Source organism: Sapajus apella, unplaced genomic scaffold (assembly GCF_009761245.1).
Source record: "Sapajus apella isolate SASKATOON/1434 unplaced genomic scaffold, GSC_monkey_1.0 scaffold3, whole genome shotgun sequence".
Classification (NCBI taxonomy): Eukaryota; Metazoa; Chordata; class Mammalia; order Primates; family Cebidae; genus Sapajus; species Sapajus apella.
In genome coordinates, this window is record NW_022436943.1 from 48,856,415 (window position 1) to 48,869,497 (window position 13,083).

Consider the following 13,083-nt stretch of genomic DNA (forward strand, 5'->3'; position numbering starts at 1 on the left):
GATTACAGGTGTGAGCCACTGCACCCCCTCCTTGTTGTTGTTATTATTTTTGAGACAGAGTCTTGCTCTTTCGGACAGGATGGAGTGTAGTGGTGTGATCTCAGACTACTGTAACCTCCACCTCCCAGGTTCAAGTGCTTCTCATGCCTCAGCCTCCCGAGTAGCTGGGATTACAGGTGCATGCCGCCATGCCCAGCTAATTTTTGTATTTTTAGTAGAGATGGGGTTTGCCATGCTGGCCAGGCTGATCTCAAACTCCTGACCTCAGGTGATCTACCCACCTCAGCCTCCCAAAGTACTGGGATTACAGGCATAAGCCACCACGCCTGACCAGAGTTACTAGTTATTGAGCATTTATTATGTGCCAGGGTTGTTTAAAGAGCCTGACATGGATTACCTCACTTAATTTCACAATAGCCCTGGAAGTGCAAAAATCTTAAGCACAGAGGTTCATCGGTTTTTACTTGTGTGTCCCCAGGCACACACCACCTGGATTAAGCTATAGACCTTTTCCCCAAGCCTTCCTCTTAGGCTCTCCCGGTCATTACCACCACCCTCCCCTAGGCTCTCCTGGTCATTACCACCGCCCTCCCCTCAAGAAGGTAACCACTATTTTGACTTCCAGCATTGCTGATGAGTTTGGCTCACTTTCAAAATTAATAACTTATTTTAAAAATTAAGGTGAAATTCACATTATTTACAAAATTAACCATTTTAAAGAAAATAATCCAGTGACATTTAACACATTCACAATATTGTGCAACCACCATCTGTATCTCTAAAACATTTTTATCACCCTAAAAGGAAGCCCCATTCCTGTTAAATAGTTGGCCTGTTTTTCATTTTTTTTTTTTTTTTCTGCAGCAAAGTCTTGCTCTTGTACCCCAGGCTGGAGTACAATGGTGCGATCTCCACTCACTGCAACCTCCACCTCCTGGGTTCAAGCTATTCTCCTGCCTTAGACTCCCGAGTAGCTGGGATTACAGGCGCCCACCACTACACCTGGCTAATTTTTGTATTTTTAGTAGAGACAACTTTCACCATGTTGGCCAGGCTGGTCTTGAACTCCTGACCTCAGGTGATCTGCCTGCCTCGGCCTCGCGATGTGCTGGGATTACAGGCATGAGCCACCTTGCTTGGCTCAGTTGGCCTGTTTTTGAACATCACATAAATGAATCATGCAGGGTGTGCCTTTTTTGGGTCCAACTTCTTTTTCTCAACATATGTCTGTGAGAGTAACACATGTTGTGTGTGTGGTGGGTACAGATATCCTCATTTTATAGATGAGTAAACCAGGGCACAGAGCGGTTAAGTAACCGTCCCATGTTCACTCAGCTGGGAAGGGGTGGAGCTAGGATCCCTGGTGGGGTGGCCCTGGAGCCTTGTTCCAGAAGTGGGTGCCATATTGCAGAGGAGGAAACAAGCTCAGAGAAGGTAGCAAGCTGAGGGGAGCCAGGAAGGACTTCAATGCAGATTCTTCTGACTGCAAGACCAAGCTGTTGACTGCTAGCCTGTTTTCCCCTTGACTAGCCGTGTGTCTTAGAGCCTGTTTCTGGGCCTCAGTTTCCCAGTCTCAGTAAAGCCTCCTGAATTTTCCTTGCTGGGGTGGTGGAAGGCTTGGTTGAGCGCCTGTGTGAACCTCACGGTGCCATATTCACAGTCATGAGCATGTAATTGATTCTGTGATGTGGTTCACGCAGGGGTGGGGTGGGACCCTGAAGAAAGCTGGCGCCATGTCAAGCGGCCAATGGGAGCCCAGCCCTTCCTGTTCTGAGTATTTGCAGCTCTTTAATATTTCCTGTGCTCAGCCCCATCCAGAGTTCACCATGTCAAACACCTCAGATCCAGGGTCTCTGTGTTTGAGGAAGTTTGCATTCTAAGATATTCCTTCCCAGCCTGGTACCCTAGAATATCATCCTTCCATAGGCCGCCTCTGTCCTTATTCATGAAATTTGTCAACTGTTGGTCCAGCAGTCTGATTAGGAGGAAAAGAAGAAAGTCATGTGAGGCTGGGTGAGGTGGCTTATGCCTGTAATCCAAGCACTTTGGGAGGTCAAGGCGGGCAGATCACTTGAGGTCAGGAGTTCGAGACCACCCTGGCCAACATGGTGAAATCCTGTCTCTACTAAAAATACAAAAATTAGTCGAGTGTGGTGATGGATACCTGTAATCCCAGCTACTCGGGGGGCTGAGGCAGGAGAATCGCTTGAACATGGTGGGTGGAGGTTGTAGTGAGCTGAGATTGCACCATTGCACTCTAGCCTGGGCGACAGAGCAAGACTCCAGTGTCAAAAAAAAAAAAAAAAGAAAAGAAAAAAAAGTCAAGTGACCAGAGATGAGAGAAGTGTGCTTTCCAACAGGCTGGTGCTTTGTGGAAATATGTCTGTGTTACTTACCCAGTGCCAGAAAGCTAGCATTTGTCATCTATGAAGCTGGCTTTCTAGTTTGAATCCTATGAATGAATGTGAAGTCATATCATGGGTTGTAATAGGACTCTACGGGGCTTCCTGCGAAAGCCCCAAGGGTCCATCCCAATCCTGTGGCCGCTCTGCATGTGCACCAGGAAAATGAACTTGAGGTGCGGCAGCCTCAGCATTTGACTCTATTATTCCCTCAGGCACGAAGTCTTCCACTCTAGCCTTGTTTAAGTCTCAACACTTCCCTTTCCAAATGATTTCTAAGGGGAGACATAAACAGAATGTTCCAGAATGCTCTGCTGGCCAGGGGTGATTTGCCAGAGCAGTTTCCTGGATTACAGCCTCTTCCCCCATCAGCAAATCATGTGAAACAAACTACTGTCAGCTGTAAACCCTGAATGTGGGAAAAAGAGCTGACACACAGGACCCACTTTCGTAAAGCTGACATTTCTCATGAATAGCGAATTCCTGAGTGTGGGCAGTAGACCAAGTCCAGGAATTCTCATTAGCTGGTGATAATCAGGCATGACTTGGACTGTGGAAGGCAGCTGGGAGGAGAGGTCATAGGTGTGGGCAGGGGTGACCCACAGCTGATAGCTGGGCGCGATCAGCCTGGGTTGTTGCTGAAATACTAACATGCCCTTTATGGGTTAGTAACTCCCTTCACCTCCCCAACTGCCTTGGTCCACTGGGACCTTCACCTCCCCATGATCCAGCCGTGAAAGATTTAATACCCATATGACTAGGCCTTCCAGACATGGTCCAGCTGGGGTCTGACGCTGGTATGGACAGATCTGTGGCAAACTGGCAAGTAAATATATTAAATGCCTCTCCTGGCTGTGGGACGAGAGTTCCCTCCTTGGGCCCCAGCCTCCTTCCTGCTTCTGAGACCACAGCCTCTGATCTCACCTCTTCAGAGCTGAAGGACATGGAGGACATGAGTTCAGCTGATTGTTTCCCATTCAGTGGCTCAGTCCCACCCTTTTCACATCCAACCTCCCTGAAGTCAGCATTCCCTGGTGTTTTGTTTGTTTGGCTTTTTTTTTTTTTTTTTTTTAAAAAAAAAAACCCTTATCTCTGTAGCATTTCCTTGCTTTCCTAAACAGAGTTAGTCACTTCCTTCTGTGTGTTCCCATAATATTACAAGCCACCATATCTCCATGATCCAATTTTATTTTATGAACACTGTGATTTTCTCTTACAGGCATATGAAGGATTGTGAATATTTCTTTACCTTTTTTTGCTTTAGCTTCTAGGAATCTCAGAGCCCAATTTGTAGCTTCCCTCAATTAAGTGATTGATGTGGGTTTTGTAAATTTACTTTGTCTCTGGCTTTATCTTAAGTTCAGCCTTTCTTTCCTCCATTTCTTTTTTTATATATATTTGTATTATATTTATCTCTGTGATTCATCTCAAATGCTAATATTAGTTTTGTATAGTCTTTTTTTTTTTTTTTTGGGATGGAGTCTCACTCTGTCTCCAGGCTGGACTGCAGTGGCGCCATCTTGGCTCACTGCAACCTCCGTCTCCTGGGTTCAAGTGATTCCCCTGCCTCAAGTGATTCCCTAGCTGGGACTACAGGCACGCGCCACCATGCCCAGCTAGTTTTTTTGTATTTTTAGTAGAGATGGGATTTCACCATGTTGTCCAGGATGGTCTCAATCTCCTGACCCTGAGATCTGCCCACCTCGACCTCCCAAAGTGCTGGGATTACAGGTGTGAGCCATCGCGCCTGGCCTTTGCATTGTCGTCTTTAATGAAGTATAACTTACAAAAATAAAATACATCCATTTTACATGTACAGTTTGATGTAAATACCCATGTAACTACCACCATAATGACACGGGATACATTTCTATCACTCTAGAGTTCCCTTGTATCATTTCCCAGTCAATTCACCATCCTACCCTGGTCTTGGGTGCCACTCATCTGTTTTCAGCTACTACATGTTAGATTTACCTGCTTCTACAGCTTCCTACAAATGGAAGCCTATATGTGTGGTCTTTGGAGCTGCATCCAAAGACATGGATGCATCTCAAAAGCAGCATGCCAAGACTGGCCCATCCTTTCTCAGATACCATTGACCTTTGGGTGAATGAGAGGCGACTACTCTCTTCCAAGGTCTGCCTGTGTGATAGCAACTGGTTTACTTTGTACCCAGACTCGTGTGAGGGCGGGAAGCCAGCTTATCCAGAGGCTGTTCTGTGGTGTACCAAAAGCATCATGCCAAGTGATGCTTTTGAGATGTACCTACGTTTTTGTGTAGGCCAGCAAATGGTTCCTTAATATTTCTGAGTAGTATTCCCTTGTATGGAGTCATCACAATTTGCTTCTCCACTCACCTGCTGATGGACATATGATTTCCAGTTCTGTGCTGTTCTGAGTAAGTAAAATCAGGAGAGTGTAGCAGGTGTTGAATCAAACAAGAAACATGTCTGCTAGCGTGAAATTCACTGGCAATGCCTTAGCCTGGTGTCTAGCACACAGGGATGCTTAAGAAATGCATGGTCGGGGTGCTTTTAACAGCTCCCTGGGTGGGGGAGACAGGGTTGGACCTTGCATCACAGAAATATGAATTTCAGCCCCAGCCCTGCCATTCCCAGTTTGAATAAGCCACTGAACTTTTCTAAACCTCAGTTCCCCCCAATTCTGTCAAAGAGGACTCATTCTAAATGAAAACAAATGTTAGTGAAAGCACTTTGCAAAGAGTTAAGACAAATATTAGGCAAAGCTGCCATGACCATGGAATTTCAAAAGACTAGAATTTACCTTCAGATCTCAGATTCTCTGCTCTTCCTTACTGCTGCCCTCAATGGCTGAAGAGGACTCAGACATTTTAGGGAATTGAGATCACGTCCAGCTCCTGCCTGGACTTCACCCTCACCTCCTTCTGAGACTCCTGTGGCCCAATGCAGCGATTCTCCAACTCCCCTGTACCCCGCCCTGCCCTTAGCACACTTCTAGACTCTGGAACTCAGGGAAATACCATTTATCACACTGCTCTCCCTTGGCCACCTCCTAGCACCAGGGCTGTTCGCCTCTCTGCCCTTGCTCTCTTTCACTCACGAGTCTAGGTTCTCTGAGTTCATTCGGTGTTGGTGGCCCCCTGTGAAGGGTTTCACTAAACACCACTGTGGCCTGGGTGCTGGCTTCCATCCATGGACCCATGCAGCTCCTGGCTTCTGACTTCCCCCCACCCCCTCATTCCTGTGGCTGTTTAATGTACCAAGATGTTCCCAGTCTTTGATGCTATCACCTGACTCCACTGGCTTTGGCTTTTTAATTGTACTTCTTTCCTTCCCCCTCGTTTGTAACACATTCATCCATGTGCATCGATGTGGCTTCATTCCCCATCACTTCTCTGCAGTAACTGACCTCCCAATGGCCAAGCCCCCTGACATGGCTAGGTCTTCTCTTCCTGATGCTTCTCATGGCTTCCATATTTTCCCTGAGACTCTTTGGGGCCCACAAAGTACCTCCCTTCTCTTCTCTTCCTCCAGCCATTTTTCATCTTTTTCAGCTGTCACTTCATCTTCCAGCTAACCCTTCAATGCTGGGTTCTGTTACCCAGGCTGGAATTCATTGGCACAATCATGGCTTACTGCAGCCTTGACTTCCTGGACTCAAGTGATTCTCCCACTTCAGCCTCCTGAGTAGCTGGGACCTCAGGCACATACCACCACACCTGGCTAATTTTTTATTTTATTTACTTATTTTTGAGATGGGAGTTTCGCTCTTGTTGACCAGGCCTGAGTGCAATGGCATGATCTCGGCTCACTGCAACCTCTGCCTCCTGGGTTCAAGAGATTCTCCTGCCTCAGCCTCCTGAGTAGCTGGAATTACAGGCATGTACCACCACGCCTAGCTAACTTTGTATTTTTAGTAGAGATGAGATTTCTCCATGTTGATCAGGCTGGTCTCGAACTCCTGACCTCAGGTGATCCACCCGCCTCGGCCTCCCGAAGTGCTGGGATTACAGGCGTGAGGCACCATACCTGGTGTAATTTTTTATTTTATGTAGAGATGGGGTTTCCCTCTGTTGCTCAGGCTGATCTAGAATTCCTGGGCTCAAGCGCTCCTCCTGCCTCGGCCTCCCAAGGTGCTGGGATTCCAGGCATGAGTCACTGCACCTGGTCATATTTCTGCCCTTGACACATAGTACATCTGAACAGTTTCTTCTCCTTCTACTTGTTGATGTTGCCCACATTGATATTTCCTGCCCAGATCTCTCTGTTCCCAGCCTGGAATCAAAGCCACAGAGGAGAAGTGATATGTCTGTGGCCATGCAACTGTTCAGAAGACACATGCCGCTTGATTTGCTGTGGGAGGGAAGGTGCAGCAATGGGCTACTGTTTACTGACAGCTTACTATGTGCCTGCAATGGACTGTCCCAGGCACTTCAGTGGTGTCTCGTTTAATCCTTTCTTATCTCATTAATCCTGTTTTAGAGGAGAGGAAACTGAGGCCTGGGAAGGTGGGATAAATTACCTTAGGTCACCCAGCTAGTAATTGGTACAACTGGCCTTTCATTGCAGGCCTCTGACATCAGAGTTCAGGCACTCTCTCTCTCTTTTTTTTTTTTTTTTTTTTGAGACAGTCTCACTTTGTCGTCCAGGTTAGAGTGCAGTGGTGAGATCTTGGCTCACTGCAACCTCCACCTCCCAGGTTCAAGCAGTTCTCCTGCCTCAGTCTCCCGATCCTCTGGGATTATAGAGGTGTACCATCACACCTGGCTAATTTTTGTATTTTTAGTAGAGATGGGGCTTTATCATGTTGACCAGGCTGGTCTCGAACTCCTGACGTCAGGTGATCCATCTGCCTCAGCCCTCCAAAGTGCCGGGATTACAGGCATGAGCCACCGTGCCCGGCCTAGTTACTTTCTTTTTCATTACGCTGTGTAGCTTTCTCTTTAAAAATCCAGATTCAAACGGAAAGCCTTTTAAATTCAATTAGTCCAAACCTGGTGACATTTTATGCTGTCTTTTGGGACAGGGCCCCAGTGGGAATACCTGCAGCATGGGCCCATAAGAGCAGCCGGCACGAACGCTGTCTCGAATTAGACTGGGTCAGCAGTTGCAGGCTTGGGTGTAAGCAGCCATAGAATGTCATGCAATGTCAACCCTGAAATACCTTGGGCTGACTCCAGGGAGATCCAGGGCCAGCAGCACACTGAGAAAGCCATGGTTCCTTCCTGGTGAGCTGGGACGTGCATTGGGCCGGAATGATCTAATTGGTTCTAACTGCAGGGGAAGGAAGGAAGGAGTTAATTCCTGGCTGGGCCTGTTTGCAGGAAGCCATATGCTTTAGTTATTAAAGTCTGCTCAACGTGGGAGGGAATAAATTGGCCCTTTCAGGAGCCTCGTTAAGCAGCAGAAATAGTTTTCTCTTGGTCAAGTGCAGGGTGGGGGTGGGGTTGGAGGACTGCCCTCAGGTTTGAGAGGTGGCTGGTGCCAGGTCCCTGGACCTCGTCTGCCACATTCTCCTGCTCACTCGGTAACACTCTTTCCTCTGTTAACACTGTGGCTTGCTTAAGAAAGACACTGTCCTGGACACTTGACATTCAAAGGGAGTTTGCCCTCAAATCTTCTTAGTTCCCTCAATTTACAGGCATGCCTCCTGGCTCTCTCCTGAGTCACTCTTCCGCTGAGAGTCTTGTGTTCACACGACTTCTGAACTGCTTTTTTGAATCACCCTCATTTTTTTCTGTCGCCTCTGGTAGCCACTGTCATAAACAAAGATTTTTGAGAAGCCACAACATACCAAATGAAAACCTAGCCCCTTGCCCCCAGAATAACTTCTGATGTTAAATGTGACCATCTAAGATTGTTCAGTTTCATCTTGCAAAGAGTTTTCTGGATGAGATATAAGACTATTTTAAATCATAAAAAACAAGTGATAGCACAAACCACAAAATAAAATAAGAATACAGTCTACTTCTTTGAGATGAAAACTTATGCTCTTTGAAAGACATATTAAGAAAATGAGTTGATAAGCTACAGCCTGGGAGAAAATATTTGCTAGACAAACAATCCAATTAAAAATTGCTTAAAAGATTTTTAATAAATACTTTACCAAAGAATATATATGAAAGGCTAATGAGTACGTGGAAAGATACTCAACGTCATTAGGCATCACAGAAATGTAAATTAAAACCACAATGAAATACAATACCTACCTGCTAAAATTTCTGAAATGGAAGAGATGGGGTCAGGAAGAGACTAGGCCAGGCGTGGTAATCCCAGTGCTAAGGTCATTCAGTTTCATCTTGCAAAGAGTTTTCTGGATGAGGTATACAACTTTTGCAGTGCTTTTGGAGGCTGAGGTGGGAGAATTGCCTGAGGTCAGGAGTTTGAGACCAGCCTGGGCAACGTAGTGAGACCCCATCTCTACAATAATAATAATAATAATAATAATAATAATAATAATAATACAGAGCCAAGTGCAGTGGCACGTGCCTGTAGTCCCAGCGTGAGCCCCGGAATTCAAGGTTGTAGTGAGCCATGATCATGCCACTGCACTCCAGCTTGGGTGACAGAGCGAGACCCTGTCTCAATTAAAAAAAATAAAATGAAAAGACTGGCAGTGCCAACTGATGACGAGGATTTGGTGCAACTGGAACTCTCACACACGGTTGGTGAGAATACGAAATGGGAAGCTACCTTTAAAATGATGCTGAAAATGTTTATCATATTTAGAATTAGGCAAGTGGACTTTGTTGAGATGATCCCAGTTTGTTGGTAATGTCCAAAGCTTTGTAGCCAGGGAGCAAATGCATGCCTTCTTCGTGCCATTAGACCTGAGATCAGAGTGTGGGCTTTGGCCAGTCAAGGTTGTAGAGCTCCTTCGTAGCCTCTTTGATCTGGTGCTTGTTGGCCTTGATGTCCATGATGAACACTGATGTGACCAGTATGTCCTTGCCATCGAGCTTCATGGACAACTTCATGGTAATAACGGCTAAGCTTATTCCTCCCAGGGACCTCTGCGTGTCCATCTCTACATTTATAAAATGGAGTGTGTTGGTTAGGGCAGGCCAACGACTGTAACAAATAGACCTGGAATGTATCGTGGTTCAAGACGTGTGTCACTGGGTCACATAGCCATCTAAAGTGGTTCTAAGTTGGAGGTGGCCATGCACCATGCAGTCATTTAGAGGTACTGGCTTCCAGTGGCTTTACCATCTTAAATATGCCACTTCCAAGATTAACCTGGGGACTCACATTAGCCACCAGGCCAACCGATGTTAAAAGAATGCATGGAGGTCTTCATGGGCCAGGCCTGAGTATTACCATCATTCATATTACACTGAAGAGAACCCAGTTGCATGCCCACAACTCACTGCAGGGGAGGCTGGAAGATTTGGTCTAGCTGTGTGCCCAGGGTGAAGAGCAGAAAGTGGGTTCTGGTAAGCAGCAAGCAGATGAAGGTAAAAGGCTATGACTCATAACAGATCACAATAAATGGCAAAGTGATAGGTATGAATCCAAATTATGATATTTCAATAATATCATTCTAGTCTCATAACCATTATTATTATTGTTAATATTTTGGAACAAAGAGTCCTAGATGCAAATGCTGGCATGCAGTGGCTTACAGGGGCCAAGAATACAGCGTAAGTAGGTAAATTTGGCCTGGGATGTAAAAATAGTGGGTCGTGGGGTCTGTAGCTGAACTGGAGAGAACTTATCTTGCCTAACAGCCTATCAGTTCCCCCAAGTTGTAAACCCTGTGTTGGATGAACAAAATGCATCTGTGGACCACCTGTTGTGACTTACAAAGAAGTATAGTATCCTGCAAATGCTCCAGCCAGTGAGGCAGATTCTGTTTGTTGGTTGGCTACCAACATCCATTCTTTCCTTTTCCCTATTATTAGCATTGTAGCTGGGTGCAGGGATGCCTAGTTAGGCTCCGCCTCCCAGCATTCTCAGCAGTTAAGTATGGCCGTGTGCCTGAGGTCTTGCCAATGGAAGCTAAGTGTGCCACTGGTGCGCCTGAGTCTTAAATCACTGGGCAGATCTCTTCTTTGCTCTGCAGCTGGAACCAGGCTGTGATGGTGACCCACCTTTGGCTATGCAGGCAGTAGCAGTATCCTAGTTTAGGGAAGGGTGGAGCAACAAGATGCAGTAACCTGGGTCCTTGAATGACCACATGGAGCAGAGCCTTATTGCTGACTTGGACAGCTCATCTTGGGACCGTTTTATCAGAGATACCTCAATATTTTTTAAGCTATTGCATTTTAGGACCTCTTTGTCATAGCAGCTCATTCTTAACCTCACTAATGTGGTCAGACTCTGTTAACTGATAAACGTCTTGCCTCTTACCCAGGCTGTTAAAAACGTGTGCTTTGAATGAAGAGACCCCCTAAACAGGCTTTGTGTGAGCAACATGGCTGTTTATTCACCTGGGTGCTGGTGGGCTAAGGCCGAAAATGGCATTAGCAAAGGGCAGTGGGACAGGAGTTGGCTTTATAGGTTTGGGGTGGGCAGTGGGACATTACAGGGTAAGATCACTTACAGTGCTGGGGGTAGGGGTAAGGAGTATAACATTACCATAAGTTCATTACAATGGCAGGTGGGATAAGAGTAGTTAAGATGGCAGGGTGGGGTGACGAGTAGTCACATTATCATAATAACAGTTAAGATGGCAGGGTGGGGTGAGGGGAAGCTTATGTTGGAGGCGGGGAAGCTCCACTGGGCGATCAGAGATAATGGCAACACAGGCGAGGGTGGGGGGGTGATCGGACTTGGCAGGCAGGACTCTAGACTTTCTGGGTCCGGGCTTGCACATGGAGGCCTGATGCAGGCCTTAGTGCTCCTGCAATTCTAATCTGAGCTTCAGCTAAATTCAAAATTTCTGTGTGTCAGGGGCCTTCAGGGTTGCTTATCAATAGTCAAAACTGCTGATTTGCGGAAAATACCAAAGGTCCAATCAATCAGTCATGGATCAGTCAGATAATATGCACATAAAGTTTTTGTTTTCAGTGTAGAAACAAGGAAAATGCAGCTTAGGAAAAGGACAAGGAAGGAAGGAAGCACCTCTGCCAAGCACGTGCATGTAGGAGGTGCTGGGCTGGGCGTTTGCATATGTTATCCCATATTTATTATTATGAGAGTCCTACTGCAGAAAGGTTATATTTATTTTATTTTTTTTTAAGACAGGATCTCTGTCACCCAGGTTGGAGTTGCAGTGGCGCTATCATGGCTCACTGTAGCCTCTGCCCCTCCGGGCTCAGGTGATCCTCCCACCTCAGCCTCCTGAGCTGCTAAGACTACAGCCACACATTACCATGATTCACCGAACTTGGCCTCCCAAAGCACTGGGATTACAGGCATGAGCCACCAGTCCCGGCTAGAACTGTTATTTTTACATTGCTCGGCCAGTACACAGCATGGAATTGAAAGAAATGGGCTGGCACTGACTGAGAGGTGCCCACAGCTTGGGGCACACTCCCACTTGGAGATGGGATCCTGAAGGAGCCTGGGTGTTTGTGAGGGCAGTGAACAGAGCTTCCAGAATGGCAAACCTGATCTTCCTTTTGTTGACAGCCTTTCAAGGGGCCCTCACTGCCTTCCAGGTAAATTGTCCAACCGTCAGCAGCTTAGCCATCAAGTCCTTAGTCACCTGACCTGCCATCATCTGTTTCATTTGTGTCCCCTCCCTTTAGTATGGGCTATGGTCTCTTTTTCTCTCGGCATTTGCCTTTACTGTCCCCTCTTTTTAAACACTCCCTCTGTCGCCCCTTTGCTGACTCATCCTCATGCTTCAAGATGCAGACATCGCCTCCTCCAGGAAGCCTTCTCTCCTGATGAATCCTCTGCTCCCACTCTGCACTTCCCTTTCTCAGAGTAGTTGACTGACAGTGTAACTCTGTGTACATTATATAACCCGCTTCAATTCCCCAGTCAGTACAATGGCTATGATAATAATCGTACTTATAATACAGGAGTGCAGCAAAATGCAAAGAGACCATCCCTGCGGAGCCCTTGGCATGGGGCCTTGCTCAGAGTAAGCACTCAACACATGTTACCACTTAGCACTTTTTAAGTAATTCTCTGAAGTCTCTGCCCTCTTGCCAAAGACCCCAGGGAGCACGGTATCTCCAGCACCCAGCCCAGTGGTGAGACACAGTGGTGATCAATAAAGGTGATCAACCAAAGCTTAGGAGCTTCTCTACCTATGTTTTTTTTTCCCCCTCTCCCCTCAGCAAAGGAAAAGGAAGGATTAGGTAGACCAATTATGTGAATAACTTAATCGGTGTTGTGTTTCACTAGCAACGGTGGTTTGAAGATGTGCAGTGACCTGCCCAGGCCCACACAGATGGTATTAGCCAGAGCGAGGGCTTCTGTCCTCTTCTTACCTAGGCTGCCTCCTGCGCAGCTACCCGACTGACTAAGGGAAGGGGACTTCTACATTTTGAGATTTGAGGAAGAGGAGGAAGAAGGTACCAAGACCGAATCCCTGTCTTTTTCCTTCCTTCCTTCCCTCCCTCCCCGCTTCCTTCCTTCCTTCCTCTCTCACTTTTTCTCTTTCCATTTCTTTCCCTCCTTCCCTCCCTCCTTTCTTTTCCTTTCCTTTCATTTCCTTTTCCCTCCACTCTCCTCCCCTCCCCTCCTTCCCCTCCCTTCCCCCTTCCCCTCCCCTCCTCCCTCTCCCCTCCTCCCTCTCCCCT